The sequence below is a fragment of the Piliocolobus tephrosceles genome, chromosome 1 (assembly GCF_002776525.5).
Source record: "Piliocolobus tephrosceles isolate RC106 chromosome 1, ASM277652v3, whole genome shotgun sequence".
Classification (NCBI taxonomy): Eukaryota; Metazoa; Chordata; class Mammalia; order Primates; family Cercopithecidae; genus Piliocolobus; species Piliocolobus tephrosceles.
This window is the reverse complement of record NC_045434.1, coordinates 140,709,614-140,728,819: the sequence shown is the minus strand read 5'-3', so window position 1 is coordinate 140,728,819 and position 19,206 is coordinate 140,709,614. Positions and strand designations below refer to the sequence as shown.

The window sequence follows — 19,206 nt, the reverse complement described above, 5'->3', positions numbered from 1 at the left end:
TTTAATCAGGAGTTCAGATCTCATTTGGGACGAAGTACATCTATTGTGTCTTTAATTGCTGTGATCGTTATCATATGCATTAGGTCTAGCTTGCTTGAGGAATTCAGGACCACACATTCCTCATCAGAATTCTGTATAAATAAAATAGGACGCAAAGGAATTTTGATGGAGTCAACCTTATACAAGCTAATCTAATAGATATTTGTTGTAATTTTTCATTTTGTAAAATTACAGCAAAAACATAAGCAATCTCTCCTAGATGCACTGTAAGATGGAATGCTCATTTAAAAAAAATTTATTCTTATTTCTTCACATAGTAGGTAGCATCCTTTATTAAACGGGTTATGGTATTAATTAAATATAAACCATTCCTTACTATACTTGTTAAAAAATTTTGTGTCTGAGGAAAATATTTGTATGTATATGCATATAAAGTTTACACCAAATGTTAGCTTTCAAACCACATTAATTATAATATTAAACTAAAAGATGAGTTCAACAAGCAGTTTAAAATTGGGAATCTGCTGTTTGTGTGCTTAGACTTGTACTTAAAAAAAAATAGAAGGCATAAAAATGTCAGCTCCACAGACTTGCTGCTAAAAGACCCTTGTTCACTCGTGTATAAAATACAACTGCCCCCAAGGGTGTGCACGTTTACAAACGCAAATTAATCTTTACCTGCCCAACGCACAAGCAATAATGGATTTCAGAACTGAACAATATAAACTAAATATGAGATAATTTTTGATATCTCTGCTAAAGAAAACCATAATGCATAGTTTGGGATCCTAAATTATAGCTGGATTTTCTGCTCTTAAGTGTTCATTTGCTTATGAGCGGCCAATGAAATAAAGTAGCAACAATTTGTACCAATGCATGATTTTTTATTTCTTTGGATCAAATAGGAAGTGATGTGTGGACTTCAAATGGCCTTTCCAGTTCTGTTAGAAGCAATGTTCAGGCTAAACTGCCAACATTTTTCTTCAGTGTGAAAAATGCTGACTGTGGGGCTTGTGTTAAAATATAGCACACACACACCTAAGAATCTAAAGTCCTATCTATTGTTGGGTATGACTCTATCAGCTTTGCACATTGTGAATTATCTGGACTACAAACCCCTGTTCTTTTTCTTTCGTTCTCAGTATCTGTGTAGTGATCATTTTCCTGCTCACTGGTGTATCCACTACTAAAATACAAGTGAAAATAAAAGGAGAATATAAAGGAGACACTTCCTACCTCTGGGAGGAACACAAAAAGCACACACATTTGTACCAGTTAGCAGCCATAAATATCTGTTGAATAAATAGTTTTAAACAATTGACTGAAATATATATTTTGAATCTGCAAATATTTCCTGAAACACAGAAGCTGTGTAGGTTAGGCAGCTACAGTATGGCTCTAAAATTCAGAAGATCCCTTCTATTTTTGGCACAGAAGATAGTCACATGGCTATGAAACATGAATTTGGATGCCAAATGAATAACAAGCTTGGAGGCTGAGCTCCAAGTGACTTCAAACATCTGTGAAGTGAAAATATCCCTGTACCAAGGCGTGCTACTGTGTTGAAAACAATTACTGTTACTGATCATTTTCTTGCTTTAAATAAAGTACATCTCTTCTCACGGGAGCAGGTGTAAGGGTGACTTTGTGAATCTCCATTAATCAAATCACAAATGGACACCCTCCCCTATTCTTGTAAATCCGTGCAAACAAAATTACACTTTGTAACATCTCAAAAGAAGAAGTGTGCAATTTGTTAGCAAGAAAGGATAAATTTCACCTTCCCACTTCTCCAGGATTCATAGTAATCCAAAATCAAGAGAGCACAGACACTTTGAAAATCTGCCCCTTTAGCCCCTGCCTTTGGTATATTAATGACTACAAGATGTTGGACACATATTTGAGCAGTAAGAAGAACCTGCTTCCCAAAGGGAAAAAGAAACTGGGAACAGACCCAGAGAAACAATAACTTAGTGGACAGGTCTAAGAAACTGAATATCAGCACGTTCCAAAGCTTAGTAACAAAGCTTAGAATGTCATGTGATCTTTACTTGCAAGTCAGCGCAAACCTTTTCTATCATTATGACATCTAAAGCATGACTTATTTTTCATAAACAGATATTTTTCTTATGTTGGAATTTATCCTACGATGCTACAATTAGCATTCTGCCATTCTTTTTTGTCATAGTTATACAATGGTTTACTATCTACCTTTAAAAAGTAAAGAGTTAAGAGAGAAGACAAATTGGTATTAGGTCCTGCATTGAATTTAGGTTCCTCTTTAAAGGATGCAGTGAAACAAAAATGTCCTCCTTTCAAAATGCTTATTTTGGATTTGAAAAGCATTCTCACCCAGGTGCCATTCTTTCCTCCTTTTACTTTTCTTCCAATTGTCTTACCTTGCCTCCACACATCCGTGATGCAGATTAGCACTGGCCTCCAAGCCTCAGGCATCAAAGGAATTAGGTCAGACCAGAAGAAATCAGGTTGCAGGCAAGAAAAAAATTTTAATAAAATAGAAGCTATGCCAGCCTGGAGCTTCTGTACTCCTTCAGGCAGACTAACAAGCCCTGGTCTTAGGTAATTGATATGTGGGAGAAAAGCAGAGATGTTTGAGAGACCAAAGATTTGTATAGTATTAGCAACGTGATGATATGTTGACTTTATTTAAAGCCAGTCTGTACATAGTGCTCTGATGGGCTTGGTGCTCAGCCTTAAAACAATTGCAATTAAAAATAATTCCAGGAAAAGAGAAAAGATCTAATGCAATATCTGTTGGCTATAATTTATGAGTTTTTAAAAGTCACTTTGTATTTGTATTCCATCTGAGATTAGTGGTCTTTTAAAGCATATATTAAGTGTACACAGAAAATTAATTTTATGTTAGCATGTTTAATGCTTACTTACTCAAACAGCATATTATCTTCTTTTGAGTTATTTTAAGGACAAAAAATAGAAAGAGATTGTACTGGAAAATGTCCATGCTTAGTTCATTCTCCAGATGACCATTTTAGTTGCCATTATTACTGGCTCCAAAATGATTGGAGGACTAATTCAAATTCAACCTATCACATTATCCAAGGGCATTCTATGAATAACTGCAACCCAGAGCAAGTTCTGGCAAAGATGCAAAGGCAGCGTATCAAAGTCAGCAATAGCATTCAGGAGTATTTTCCAGAGTTGGCGAATGCAGATGAGACTATTTATATGTCATCTCTCAAACTATAGAAAGTATTTTGGGAAAGATATTTTTCACAAGTCTTAGATTAGCCATTATAGCAATTTAAAGGAGGATTTTTTTGTTTGTTTGTTTTTGTTTGTTTGGTTTGGATGATGAAACAAACCTTTGGGTGATGCCAGTCACATTTACACATCATCCCATTTAATCCTTGCAGCAGCCCCATGAGGGAGATATTGGTGTCTGCATTTGCGATGAGAAACTGAGGCACAGGCATTAAGCAACTTGCTAAAGACCTCAAAGTTAGAAGGTAGCAAAGACAGAATTTGAACTCAGGAATCTGAGTGAATTTCTAGAGGTTTTTCTCACTACTGGAAAGAGTTCTAAAGTTTTAAGAAAAGTGAAGCCTCTGTGGTTTCTGAATGTAGTAAGTCTCAAATTCTGATAGCCCTCACACATCTCTTCAAAAAGGATCATCAGTAAGATCATTTTAACCAAGGGAAAAATATTATCCTACCTAACATGTATTGAGAAATTACTTCTACCAAATATACTTAAGTTTTGCATGCATAAATTCACGTAATACTCACTATAAGATATACAGTTACTATCTCTAGTTGAAGAAAGGGAAACTGAGGCAGACAAATTTGAGTAATTTCCCTTAGGTTATCAGGTAGACAGAGTAAGAGCCAGGATTCAAGTCCAGGAAATCGGGTTCCAAAGGCAGTGCATGTAACCACCAAGATTTATTGCCTCCACAAGTCATTATTAATTGAATCATTATATCATGTTGTGTTTTAAGGAGTGGAGTTTTGTTAAATGATTTTGTGAATATAAATGAATATCAATAATTAAGGACACATTTTGCATATACCGTGCTTTTTGCCTAGAATTATCTTTCCTCTTCACCATCTTCTCTTACAGTTCAACTTTAATGTCAGCCTTCCCAGATCCACCTCTCTAACTTAGAAGCCTATCTTCATGGTGTAGTGCTATCATATCATCTATCACATGGTGTAGTAATGATATCCTTAACTTTCTCTCCACTTGGATGCTAAGCTCGCCAGGGGAAGAGACTCCATCTTCCATGTCATTCTATCACTAGTAATATTACTTGTTATATAGCAGCCACCTAAAACAGGTTGGATTTACAAGTGGAAGAAAGAAAATAATTGAAAAATACTTGGTTGCAATAGATGGATAATTGGGTGAAGGATGGATAGATCTATTGATGGATGAATACACGGATGGATGGAAATATAAAAGAATAAATGACACACAGAGGAAACATATGAGTCCGCCCAATGTGTGTGCCAGTTTTGTTTTGTTTTGTTTTGTTTTTGAGACGGAGTCTCGCTCTGTCCCCCGGGCTGGAGTGCAGTGGCCGCATCTCAGCTCACTGCAAGCTCCGCCTCCCGGGTTTACGCCATTGTCCTGCCTCAGCCTCCTGAGTAGCTGGGACTACAGGCGCCCGCCACCACGCCCGGCTAGTTTTTTGTATTTTTTTTTTAGTAGAGACGGGGTTTCACCGTGTTAGCCAGGATGGTCTCGATCTCCTGACCTCATGATCCGCCCGTCTCGGCCTCCCAAAGTGCTGGGATTACAGGCTTGAGCCACCGCGCCCGGCCATGTTTGCCAGTTTTAAATAGAGAGAGCTTCCTGGGTGCATTTCTAAAAAGAGGAACTTTAAAAAAAAAATTCAGTCGCTTTTCTGCCTTATCTTTAATTACTGTTCTTTTTTCTACTGTTTTCTTTCAATGGCCATTAATAATGACTCAGCAAGCTGGTGATAAATTTGTTCTTGGACGTTTTCCCTACTTTTTTGTTATGTATATATCAAAGTTTTTGGCTTGATTTCACTCCTCTTAAGTAAAGGGGACTTTTATTCCTCTAATTACCTTCAAGTTCTTGCATCGAATGCACTGCATTCCTGACTCCCTGGATGTAGCCCTCCACTCCCCTCGGCCATTTGCCTAGCAGGCGCTACTTGAAGGTTTGGCCTCTAGTATCCCTACTAGATTGAGCAATGAAAGCAGCATAAAATCCTAAACCTACTGTCAAGTGTGAATCCTCTACTTCAGAACAGATATATCATCCTGGTCCTAAAAAGAAACAGACCACATTAATATTTCCAATATTGTCATAAATTCATCCACTCTGAGTATTTGTTATATTTACTTACCAGGCAGAGCAGGAAAAAAAAAATGTTTTTGTCATCAATAACCAAAGTATTGTAAGAAAACATTAATTTCACTTAAAAAAAAAAAGGCATGGAAACTGTAGGCTACCATTATGGATGCTTATAAATACAATATTATATTAAGAATGTAATTGCTAGAGACATTGCTCCATGAAAGATGTCGGGTTGTTTACAAGAAAAAAAAAAAAAAATGTCATGTCCTCCTCTGAGAGTTGTTTTGGATGATTACTTATCAGGATTTAAAAATATAAAGGCAAATAAAGATTGGTCTTTCTACATGAGGTCAGTAGTTCACTGATTTTTGTCAAGAAAAGGAGTTTACTAGATTTCCTTTTGCACTATCAGACAGCTTGTCATCTTTTATGTGATAGACTATGTAATTATTTTTCATGGTGGTATATTATCCATCTCTATATATACACACATACATTTACACATACATATTTACCCTATGGCACTGCATTCACTGTGGAAGTGTACCAAAACCTATTTAAGATGCAAACACCAAAAAGGAAGGGGAAAAGGAGTCCTATTGCCACTATGTGTAGATGTCTGAGAAAGTCTCCTAAAGACCAATTGATCAATATACAAAAATTGTCACCACTGCTAAAGGCTGCCAACATAATCTTTTAAAGCAAATGTAAAAGTAGATACTGAAAAATGTGGGTTACCAAAGTATTCTTTACCTCTGGCTCCCCACTCTGTGCTGTCTCATATTCTTGCAAGTCTCATTGGGATGCTTAGTAAACATACTTCACCTTTCTTTCTTCAGTTTCAGGGTAGAAAGGCTCCCTTTAACTCCTGAAGACAGTAAATCACAGTCAGTGTGGTGGTTCTCAGAAGACACTTAAAGGACTAAACTGGATGCTCTACATAGCACCCTTGCCAAAAGGGTTCGGAAATGACTTCCAGCTTCCCACAGTAATAAAATGGCACTGTTTGGCATCTTCGAGGTAATAAAAGTGAATTTTTTCCATTCTAGTAAATGAGAAGAGAGGCCTGGTTGTTTTAAAAACTGATTTAAATTCGTGTGTTTTCCTCGCATTATAGAATGTGATGTGAGCACACTTAGGTGAACTTCAGACCACCTCAGAACATTACTATCCGCAGCTCTCGGGGGCAGAACTGGATGTGCTGGAGGGTGGTAGAAGGGAGGCTGGAAGGATGGCCAGGTGCCCTGGACACTGCAGCCGTGATACGATAGGTGGCGCTCTCCGCTCTGAGTCCGTGTGAAAGATCTCCGAACGTGCTCTTTGGAGGATATTATTTTGCTTGAAGGAAATGTCTTGGACGTTCATCAGTGTTTCTGGCACTGTTTAACAGCTGCTGAGTCTCATAGCTGACTCTGGCTTTATTTTGGTGATGGGAAAAGCTTTAGAAAACAGATTTCCTGTCTTTAAGGAGGAGGCTTATGTTAGGCATTATTGTCATTTGTATACAAGACTTTTTATAATTCAATTTCGCTGTCCTCCCAGTTGCAAAGGAAAATCTTTTGTCATTCCTATTTGACTCATAGGGTCTAGGAAGAAGTTTGATCATCTTCCATTTCCCATCTGGTTATTCATAAGACACCTGCATCTCTGTGATTTCTCCTAGACTACACAATGCTACCAACTGATAACAGACGTTGTCAAGGAAGGCCACCTTTCAGAAAAGGAACCTTAACATTAAAAGCTTGTCAACCAAACACACGGGATATAGCTTTTATTCCTTATTTCAACTGCACCAGAAGTGGAAATTATAACTCTTTTAAGCAGAAAAGACAAGACTGATACTTTTTACATAGAATCCAACCCACATTTGTCTTTGTTTATATTTTGCAATTATAAGACTATTAGAAACAAATTAGTAGTATCACGGAAGAATTTTTAATGACTTGCTGATTTCAACTATTGCCAAATACCTTCATCTACTCATCACATTCTTAATTAAGAGACACCAGTGTGTGTGTGTTTTTATAATCTCTTTGTTAAAATTACTCAGTAGTGGCCTCAGTAGTTACAGACTAGTCCATTAATTTATTAAAGAGATTCAAAAGATTATTACAAAAGAAGCAGGATGTAGACACACCCAGCTAAACAATAGTGGGGAAGAGAGGGGTCCCTAACAAAAGATATGATAAGAGGAAAGGGAAATATCACTGCAGTTCATAATGATGGTTGGTAAACAGTTGAGTACATGTTTTTAAGTCTATGACAACTTAGTTCAACAAAGTAAGAATTCGTTGTAAATGCTAATGTCTTTGACTTACAAATCCTGCCTGTGAGTATGACCCAACTCAGAGTATCTGACTTCAATCGGTGACCATCTACGATAAAAAGGAGAGTGGTTCCTTCTGTGCTAGTCCTGAAATACTAATAGAGGCAGCATTCCTGCACATAGTAGGAAATCAATAAATACCTGCTGAAGGGATGAATACATGACTAAACATGTGAAGAACAGTATCTCCTTTTTCTAAAGTACCATTACAGAAGTAATGGTACTTTCGACAAATATGTAAGGGTAAAAACAGTTACATTCTTGATCTTTACAGTGTAATATATTTCTCCCCATATTTCTTATTTTTTTTAAATATAGAAACTGTACTTTATGTACCCTGAACAACCTTCCTGCAAAAAAAAAAAAAAAAAAAGAAAAGAAAAAAAAACACAAAGCACATTCATCTCTGCCTCTTATATTAACAGACTTGCCTAAGAGTTTTTATGGTTATACTTCAATTTGTTCCCTGTATGCTACCTCCTCTGTAACTTGACTTTAAATTATCTATTTATCTTCTCATATTCCAAATATTATTGAATACATGTAGTAGATTAAATAATCAGTTTCCTTTGAATATTCTTAGTTGTGATTTCTTAGTTTAACATTCACATTTTGCATCCAAATGGTATTTGTCTTCATATAATTGATAAAATTCCATTTATTCATTCATTTAACATATATATTGGTTGAATGCCTATCATGTGTAAGATAACCTACTAAATGTAGAAATTCACCAGAAAATAGTCAATTTCTCTTTATTCCACAAATTCAGAGTTCCCTAATACTACAGGTTTACTTTAATTTGGTCAGTGGTGCCAAGTAGTCATATAGGTGAAATATTTCCTTCAGGAGGGTAGTACTGAAAGTTGTTCATTCTTAAGAAGCATCTGTGATTATGTATGTAGTAAAACAGGTTCTGAAATTAATTATCTTAGAATTGGGCTCAGTAGACCTGGCATAGATCCCAAGAATTTGCAGCATTTCTAACAAGTTTCCCAGGTAACTCTCAGGCACGTAGTTCTCAGAACGTGCTTAAGAATTACTGCCTTAAAATTTAAAGAAAATTTTCTTTTCATGCCATGCTATATTCTACATACAAAAAGCATCTTCCTTTATTATTTTTCTATAAAATACAATTTAAACTTTCTTGAATTACATTTTATAATTACAACAAAATCTCTTGTGACCCATGCAGATTACTATACAATTCTTTATCCCTTTAAATGGAGTAGAAATACATGAAGAATGCTAAATGTGAGTTTAAAAAAAAAAAAAAAAACTCACATTTTAATCATAAGAAAAATACTTTGATTGCCATTACGTGACTCTAAATTGGTAAATCATTACAATGATAATTTATATTTTGGTTTATTAACTTTACAAAATATTATTCAAAAGTTCCTGCAAGGTGCTTTTTCTTTAATACTTTACAATTTTTCCTTCAAAATATTTTATTAGATCATAATGAGTTTTTCATATGATTTTAGAGAATAGTAATATAAGTGATGTTTTCCTTCTTGTATTAGTAATACTTTACTTCTACCTTTTTGGAATGGATTATTTTTCTGTACAAATCCTTTCAGCAATACGGCACCATGTCATAGGTGGTGAACACAGTGACATCGTTTAAGGTCAGGGTACAGAGAAAATATATTACTAGGCTCTACTTTTTGTATTAGGGTCCACCTTTCTTTCACAGAAACATTGGCTTGTTATTTCATAATTTGAGTTCCAGACTCGGTTTTCTTGCTTCTAAGGTTGGTAGGTCATTTCTTTAACAAGATTTGATATATTTCTAATCTTTTCTAATTTGAATGTTATCATAGTGTGATCTGGTGATTTTTAAAAAATATATCAGTAGTGCCCAAGCTTCATTAGGAGATTTCAGCTGATATTAAATTAACCCCAACCGCAACCTCCAGTCAAATGTGGCACCTTTGCATGACAATATCACACCCATTTTTATTATATTTCTTCTTTTTTTAAAAAAAAATGTATTTTAAGGGACTCACTTGAAAATAACTCATAATAATAGGCAATTGTGAAATGTTTAGTTTTATTGAGTGTTCTAACCACATTCACCTGAATAATCCAGCTCTCCAAAGGCTGAAATCTATTCTAGCTACTTTGAATACATAGTGTCCAATGGTAACTACAAATATATTCTAGGGCTCATCAAAATGGAATGAACCAGAATATCTACACACTCAAAACAAACAAACAAAAAGGAATAGATGTTCATTTTTAAAGTTTTAAAAGGCTAAAAAAATCGCAACACTATTTTAAAATATACACAATTCCACATGATAATATGCCCTTGAGCTGGGAAATCATTATAATAAAATTTTGTGGCAAAAACCCTCCACTGTTTTTGTGGTGGCATTTCTGCCATGTTTCAAATTAGAACTCCTATAAATCTTGAAATTGAACAAACAGGAAAATAGAGATCTCACCTGTCTGTATTCAGACCTAAACAATGAATTGAAATAAGATTCCAGGCCGGGCGCGGTGCCTCAAGCCTGTAATCCCAGCACTTTGGGAGGCTGAGGCGGGCAGATCACGAGGTCAGAAGATCAAAACCATTCTGGCTAACACAGTGAAACCGTGTCTTTCCTAAAAATACAGAAAAAAAAAAAGAAAAGAAATTAGCCAGGCGTGGTGGTGGGCGCCTGTAGTCCCAGCTACTTGGGAGGCTGAGGCAGGAGAATGGCGTAAACCCGGGAGGCGGAGCTTGCAGTGAGCCGAGATTGGGCGACTGCACTCCAGCCTGGGCGACAGAGTGAAATTCCAAAAACAAAAACAGACAAGCAAACAAATAAATAAGATTCCAAATCAAACTTTCTAACTTGTTGAGGTTGATACATTAGTATCTGATTTCAAATATGTAGCGATTTAACTAAACAAATCCATGTTAAAACAGAATCTATACTTTGATCACTCCTTTTTAAATGAAATCATGATAATTTTGACATGATTCTCTGTACTGAGGTATCCATTTCCTTACTGGAGTTCTGATAGATGCTACAAATAAATAAAAGTTTAAAGGGTTTTTCCACAAATGATGAGGAGGCTAAGAATCCAGGAATGCGATGCACTAGACTGGCAGCAGAACTAAAGCTCAAAAGTAGGTGAAGGAACTTTCTATCAATAACTGCAATAATGAAGTATAAAGTGGAGCATATTTATACTTCTGAACTGTTTCTTTATTCAGCATCCTTATACAGAAAGTCTTCTTTATCTTTATTATTATTATTATTATTATTCATTTATTTAGAGACAGAGTCTCGCTCTGTCACCCAGTCTGGAGTGCAATGGCGTGATCTCAGCTCACTACAACCACCGCCTCCTGGGTTCAAGCGATTCTCCTGCCTCAGCCTCCCTAGTAGGTGTGATTACAGGCGTCCACCACCATGCCTGGCCATTTTTTTATGCTTTCTTTTAGTGGAAACAGGGTTTTACCATGTTGCCCAGGCTGGTCTCGAACTCCTGACCTCAAGTAATCTGCCTGCCTTGGCTTCCCAAAGTACTGGGATTACAGGCAGGAGCCATTGCACCTGGCCATTCTTTATCTTTTTAAATGTCGTGGTTGTCTAATTGTAAATATTATGCAAATATCCACGTATTTGCCAAATGACAAATCCAAAATACCAAGCATCATCAAACTTTGGAAAATGCATAAATATCTCTAGGACAGTATTTTCAAATGACGCGTTGAGGTAAATATGCATGCTTTTGTACTACAGGCAATGCTTCAAAAAATGGCTCTTTAAATCAGAAAATTCCTTGGGGAAAAGTCTGGCCCTGGCTTTAAGAACCACAAATGCTGCAGTGCAGGATGGGAGACCCACATAGTGGTTTTAGTCCATCTAATCCCATCAGATTGAACACCTCTAAGTATGTTTCTCACAGCGAAAACATCTGATCTTACTGGCTTCTCTGTCTTTTAGGAATATATTATCAGAAAAGAAAAACATGTTTGGCCTACTGTAAGCAGTCAAGAGATTAGATATAATTATAACTAGGCAGCAGTTGTTGTCCAGCAGGCCTGTAATTGTAAGTTGATAATCCTTTCTTTTCCTTGCAAATCCTAATTTACAGATGTTAGAAGTTTAATCAAAAAAAAAGGAAAAGAAAACCAGAAAAAAAATAGAGGCAACCTAACCTGTAATCTGCTTTTCAATCCCTCACCAATCATGCCAAAGTGAAAATAGATTATTAAACCATGAAAGGATTTTGATAGGAAAAATTGCCTTTAAAGCACTCTATTTGATAACATTAATATCACAATTCTCATCAGCGTATTGGATACCATCCTCCTTCCAAAAGACTTCAATCTCATTTGATGTCTGTCTTTTACACTTTAGTTTTCTGAAAGGCTTGTTTTTGTTTTAAGTAGTTTATTCATCCATCTATCTAAATATCTATATCTATCTAAATATCTTCTAAAACTAGAGGGAAAAAGTCTTTACAAATACCTTACCAGAAAGCTCCCACACTAATGAAAGCAAATAGAAAACGTAAGAAAATAAGTTTATCTTTCAGGTTTGAAACCAGGAGCACTTCTTCCCTTTGAATTGATTTCAGCTCAGCATGATTTTTCATATGTTTTCTGAGTTTTCTCAGGATTCTTTTGATAATGAGTAAAGAGCATTGTTTTGTCCTTCAAAGTTGCAGAGTGATGTTAACACAAGGAGTTTTGTTCTGAAAATCTTTATCTGGCATAATTATACATTCCGCCCAGTACTCTATTGATGGGAAGTAAACTGTTTGTCTCCTTCAGTTGTCGTGCTTAGGGTCTAAAGACCAGATGGGTCCAGTAGCTACAGCTACAAAAGAAGCCCTCCTAGGTCGTTGGTGGGAAGTTCAATATTATTGCCTCCCTAATAGCAGCTGCTTCTGTTTGAACTCAGGGTTATGAAAGATGAACTACATTAAATGGTAAATCATTAAATATCAGCTGAGTAAAAGCACTGTGGTGTATTTCCCTGCTTAAATCACCAGCATCTGTCTTCTCACATGCAAAGAGTTGCTCTTGACAATCATGCAGTGAAACCTTGACAGAAGGGCCAAGACTGAAACCACACAAAAAACCTCAAATAGCATCTTTTGGGTTTTCAGTTGGCGAGTAAATGATCATCAGCAAATATTCCACAGTGAAACTAAAGCTCAACATTGCATTGAACACAGCCATAAAATATTTAGGAATGCACAACCCCTTTAGAGCCTCATTTTTTTCTCCTATTATGTGTTTATTCTTCAGGAAAAGAAAAACAACTGTTTAAATTATGTCCACCTAACACCTTAGATTTATTGCAAAGCCTACAATTTGCTGGGTTTCTTTTACTATTGATCCTCCTCTTACTTATGGAGGATGTGAACATCATAACCAGAGATAAAGCTCATACTGATTCAAAACTGAAATGGTGCAATAAAGGATGCCTAAGGTAGTGTTTCAAGACTGTTACAAAAATTAGACCCTTTCATCGACTTGCATTAGGCAGCAGAATAATCTCAAGTGGCAATGACAGCTATAAAATCCCACACCCTACATGGCTTAGATTTTTAGTAGAATACTCATAACTGCAAGCAGTTACCATGAGACAACGGTCTTTTTTTTACCTTTATACTGCAAGTGCTTTCATGGTGCTTTCCTCCACTGTGGATCTGTCTTGCCCATGCAAGTATCTGAGCCACGTGACAGTGTCATATTAGATGCCACTATCATGGCAAGATACTGAAGGTAACCACACAACATCTCAACAACATATTCTTTGTGCCTCCCCAGAATGCATTGCCCTGCAATAAAAAGCAAATGGAAATCTGGAATTCACTTTTAGGATTCTAATTAGTTGCCTCCTTTTGGCATACAACAGACTACATTCAAAATTTGGGAAGAAAACACAGAGTTTAACTGCATATATTATGTTCTACCAATCATTTTTATGGCATGCTTATTTTTTATTTATTCATTTTTTTGAGACGGAGTCCTGCTCTATTGCCCAGGCTGGAGTGCAGTGGCACCATCTCAGCTCACTGCAAGCTCCGCATTCCGAGTTCACACCATTCTCCTGCCTCAGCCTCCCAGGTAGCTGGGACTACAGGTGCCTGCCACCACACCCGGCTAATTTTTTGTTTTTTTAGTAGAGGTGGGGTTTCACTGTATTAGCCAGGATGGTCTCGATCTCCTGACCTCGTGATCCGCCCACCTCGGCCTCCCAAAGTGCTGGGATTACAGGCCTGAGGCACCGCGCCCGGCCAGCATGCTTATTTTGAAAATGTATCCTGTCATGTCATTCCCACACTCATCTCAGTTGGGAACATATCACCTCTATACACCATTGAAAGAGGATCTATAAAATTGTCTTAATAGTTTTACTTACAGACTTATTTTACTCAACACTTGGAGAATTTTCTTTTAATTTATATTCAATGAAATCATAAAATTGTTTTATATTAATCATAAAACAACTGAAAATTTCAGGAAAAACTGGTTTACTAACATCCTACTTATTACAAAGATACCTGAATCTTTCCAAAAAAAAGTCCACATATTTACATCTCTCAAACTTCTTTTTCTTAAATAGAAATATTATTAAGAGATATACGGCCGGGCGCGGTGGCTCAAGCCTGTAATCCCAGCACTTTGGGAGGCCGAGACGGGCGGATCATGAGGTCAGGAGATCGAGACCATCCTGGCTAACAAGGTGAAACCCCGTCTCTACTAAAAAATACAAAAAACTAGCCGGGCGTGGTGGCGGGCGCCTGTAGTCCCAGCGACTCCGGAGGCTGAGGCAGGAGAATGGCGTAAAACCCGGGAGGCGGAGCTTGCAGTGAGCTGAGATCTGGCCACTGCACTCCAGCCCAGGAGACACAGCAAGACTCCGTCTCAAAAAAAAAATAAAAATAAAAATAAAAATAAAAGAGATATAAAGATGCATTTTATCATACAAACTTTTTTTTTTTTTTTTTTTTTTTTGAGATGGAGTCTCATTCTGTTGCCCAGGCTGGAGTGCAATGGCACGATCTTGGCTTACCGCAACCTCTGCGTCCTGGGTTCAAGTGGTCCTCCTGCCTCAGTCTCCCAAGTAGCTGGGGTTACAGGCACCTGCCACCATGGCCAGCCAATTTTTGTATTTTCAGTAGAGACGGGGTTTCACCATGTTGGCCAGGCTGGTCTCGAACTCCTGACTTCAGGTGTTCCAGACGCCTCAGCCTCCCAAAGTGCTGGGATTACAGGCATGGGCCACCACACCCAGCCAAATGTATTTTTTCATTGCTTTATTAATTAGCACCTATATACAGTATAACTTCACAGAAAACCTTATATGCACAAAGTCATACTATTGTTTAGGGAAGAAACAATTACACTCTTTTAAGAAAGTATAAGAGTCTGGAAGACCATCTTATTGTTTGACTTTGGGCAAATTATCAGCTGTGCCACCATTTTCTCATCAATATACTGAAAATAATAATACCTATCTTACATACGTGTGAGAATCAAATCAAATCAAATAATACATAAAAAGTACTTATCATAATGCCTGGAATATATTAAAGCTTTTAGAATGAGCAAGATTTTTAGTTTTGTCCCAAAACATATACAATGTATTTCAAATCTATGCTGTGTTGTGTTTCATGTTTCCTACAGCCTCCACACTGTTCCCTGCCCCTTTATGCATTTACCGAAAAGGCTCCTTTTGCAACTTCTCATTCCATGTGTTTTATCCACTGGAAATAATTCAGAGACCAACCATTGAGACCAACCTGCAAATATATTAACAGAAAACATATATAGCATGTGGTTACCTCTTTGGGGACATGAATAGACAAACAGAAAATGTCAGAGTGTCATGTTTTAGAAGAAATATAAATCTTCATGTACTGCAGGACACAATTTTGCTAACATGGAAAAGGAAAGACCACAATTTTGACAAAATTAAACTTAACCCTATGGGATATGGTTATCCCCACGTTATCTGCTTTTAACATTATATAGGACTGTACTCATATTCAGGTCAAACTAAAGATAGCCAAATGTCATTTAGTGGCATTAGAGGGTGAATGGAGCTGGCAGGCAGGAATGCCCAGGACACTTTCTAGAACACAGATGCAGGACCTATACCTACTATTCAATGTTGTCTTGTCATTGTATTAAAATACACACATCGAGACAGCCCAGAATGTTCACTGGTTAACTGAGGCCCTAAAACTTGAAAGGATCTGTGTAACTGAGAGGAAGAAAAACGAGTCAGTTATAGGGACTCTATAACTCTGATTCTGAAGAGTGAATAAAAATCTAGCATAGCTATTATACAATATTGTTCAGCACATTGTTCAACATCATTGTCAGTTTACTCTTCTTATTTCCATAATAATGTTATACACATATATGTACTGTATAAATAATGAAGATAGAAACTTCAGTGTTTCATGTTAAAATGCTAACTGAGATGTAAAAAGGAACCATGTAATTAATCCGTGCACCACTAAGACAAATTTCATCACAGACAACATCATTCAACAAGCCATGTCATTACTGAAGCAAAGGTTAAATTGCTCCTTTTAAAAAACATAAAGCCAGTCTTTAAAGAGCTTTACAAAAATGAAAGAACTGACCGATCTTGCTCACTCTGATCCTGAAGAAAAAGTGGTCAATCTACCAACATATCAGGCTTTCTATATAGTTGGTTGTTCTTATCTATAATAGTTAAGAAGCTACAAATGACAACACATTTTAGCATTATATGGCACACTTCATTTCATAAGGACATTTCAATTTCTCTTCATTTCTGGAGAAAGATTAATTTTGCCACTGAACATTCCAGGCCCGAGTTGCTTGAAATGAGTCAGTGACACACCAATGTTTAAGGAAATCCCGAGCTCTGGTGTCAGAGAGCATCCCAAAAAGGATGATGCATCACTCTGCAACTGCCATCTGTTGAGTGTTTTCCCGACAGCTGTATCTCTTGACCATCACCAGTGCAGATAATCACAGGAGGCACGAAGGAAGTGCACAGCCGTCAGACACAGAGGAAAATTCCATGTTCGTCTGTGAAACAACATTGCTTTAATTGCACCATAATGATTTTCTAACAGACACAATGGTATGTAGTGTAGTCTTAGAGCTGATTTAAAGCACACAATAAACCACAGTGCAGCTGAAAAGCCAATTGAGACTTCTTAGTGCCAGGAAGGTTTTTGTCTTACGTGAATACTTAAGAGCATTTCGCCAGCTACTCTGTCCACAATCCACTTTTACCAAAAATAACTGCCTCTATCATTGTGCCTGAGCAGTTTTTAAAAGAAAATGAACATTTTTATTTCACATATCAATGAGGTTAAGTCTTGGCTTTTTTTTAATCTTCATGACAGACAATCCTAAAATAAGACCACTTCATCGGGTCCGTGATGGTCCAAAGTCTCACTCTCCTGACTTTTTTTAAACCACTTAATGTTTTTATTCTTACCCTTCAGTGTAAAAGTCTGCCCAGCTACTATATGACTTTACCTCTTTCAAAACATTATCTGACATAGCAGTTGCAAGGGTATTGAGATGGTGGAATTGGCTGGTCAGACATTGTAATCCTTGGTTTCTTCACGGGAGCAACTAATAATATTAGTAGCTACCATTATTTGAAGACCTGCTATGGAGTAGTCCTCTTCTCAGTACTTTATAAGCTTCAACTTAAAAGATTCCAGTCAAAATGTCACCTTCTGTGAAAGTCTAATACTCTGTTTCTGGGAATTCAGTTATCAGAATATGATGGATTCAACAGCAGAGGCTTCTAAATCCCCTAGCTCCATTCCATTCTGGAGAATAAAAGAATGAGAGGCAGACTGAGAGAGAATAAAAGAAAGAAATTTCAAAAGATCTATACTTTCCTCCTTTTCCTTTATTTTAATCCTTATTATTATAATAGTATATGTTGACCCTATCACATATATACACACAACACAATCACATACCCATGCATGTGTACACACACAGGCACTTACATACTCTAAACTCTCATTTTCCTCATTTACTACCAGTTCGCACTTATTTGTGTACCGTCTTGTAGCTAACAGTTACTACTACTATGAAGTGTGGCAGCAAGAACAGATATTAGAACCAATTAAAGAAAAAAAAATCTTTGCTAAACATGTACCTAATGGTACACTTGGGCTCATACTGACTTTTCAGGAGAAAAAACTATGTACCAAAATGAACCCCACATGACTATGCCTGGCCCATGGCAAGCTTCACAGCTGAAACTCCTATAACAAAAGACACAAATGTTTTTCTCCTACTAATCTGAATTCAGAAAGCAAGGGACAAGGAAAAAAATCTACCATCCATTCTCCACCAGGCATTATAGGCAGAGATCTGGGAGAACTGACCTTGGTTAAAAAAAAAAAAAATTCTTACTTTTTTGCCAGCTTTTGTCAATTGCTTCAAGATCTCAACTCTGGGCTTTAGAGCAAGTGGTGGGGAGGGGGATCTGAGTCACCCCATGTTGGGTACCAAAAACTATAGGAGAGAAAAAATAATACATTTACCTCATCCATTGCAAGATTCATGGCTGATAACCATATAACAAAAGACAGCTTAACAAAAGAAAACACAAACTTATTTATGCATTTATTTATTTATTTAAGGCAGAGTCTTGCCCTGTTACCCAGGCTGAACTGCACAGGTGCACTCATAACTCACTGCATCCTTGAATTCCTGGGCTCAGGTCATTCTCCCACCTCAGCCTCCCAAGTAGCTGGGACTACAGGCATGCACCACCACACCCAGCCAACAAATTTATTTGACCAAAGTTTCACGTGGCAGAAAGGCTTCAGAAATGAAGACTCAAAGACCCAGGGAAAATTGTGTATTTTTATGGACAGGTTTGATGAAGACTAGACAGTCATGTAGAAGTATGGTTGGACAAAAGGGAGGTTTGACCTAATGATAAACTGGGCAGAACTTAGCAAAGCGGGTTTGCTTAGATTCTTCTTGGCCTCCAGGTATAGGGCAGGACACCTATCATGTGAGGGTCTTATGACCTACTTACAGGGGTGGTGGGTCAGACAACTTCCCTATAACCATGTTTCAGGGGAGAAAGGATAGAGAAAGTTAGAGAGGCCCTTCTTTCTTCTATGGTTTTCTCAATTTCCTTCAGGTTAAAATATTCAGTAGATAGTGAATTCAAGTTGGAAGAGGTGAGTCCGGTCTCAAAATAGAGGTAAAACTGCTGCCTGGTGGCCCCAAGCCCAATTCCGGCCGTGGCTATCGCCGCCAGGGGAAGGGGGTCATGATCCAAAGGAACCAGAGTAGTTGAGAAACTGTTTATTGGTGATCTGAGCTTTGAAATGACAGATGATAACTTAAGAGAACATTTGCATCCTGGCTAACACAGTGAAATCCCGTCTCTACTAAAAATACAAAAAAAAAAAAAAAAAACTAGCCGGGCGAGGTGGCGGGTGCCTGTAGTCCCAGCTACTCGCGAGGCTGAGGCAGGAGAATGGCGTAAACCCAGGAGGCGGAGCTTGCAGTGAGCTGAGATCCGGCCACTGCACTCCAGTCCAGGCGACAGAGCGA

The 19,206-nt window shown here is 37.4% G+C and overlaps 1 protein-coding gene and 1 pseudogene across 2 annotated transcripts in view; both read left to right on the top strand.

The window, feature by feature from the left end:
• ADGRL2 (adhesion G protein-coupled receptor L2) overlaps positions 1–19,206 on the top strand; it is a 698,223-nt gene that overhangs the window by 106,014 nt on the left and 573,003 nt on the right. Inside the window, exon 2 of one of the 2 annotated variants that reach the window (XM_031933790.1) lies at positions 6,151–6,331. The exons of the other annotated variant lie outside the window; for it this stretch is intronic. The gene's annotated coding sequence lies outside the window, so the exon portion shown is untranslated. The remainder of the gene's footprint in view (positions 1–6,150; positions 6,332–19,206) is intronic. 2 annotated transcript variants of the gene reach the window in all.
• The window catches only part of LOC111539548, a 1,459-nt pseudogene continuing 1,103 nt past the window's right edge, over positions 18,851–19,206 (top strand).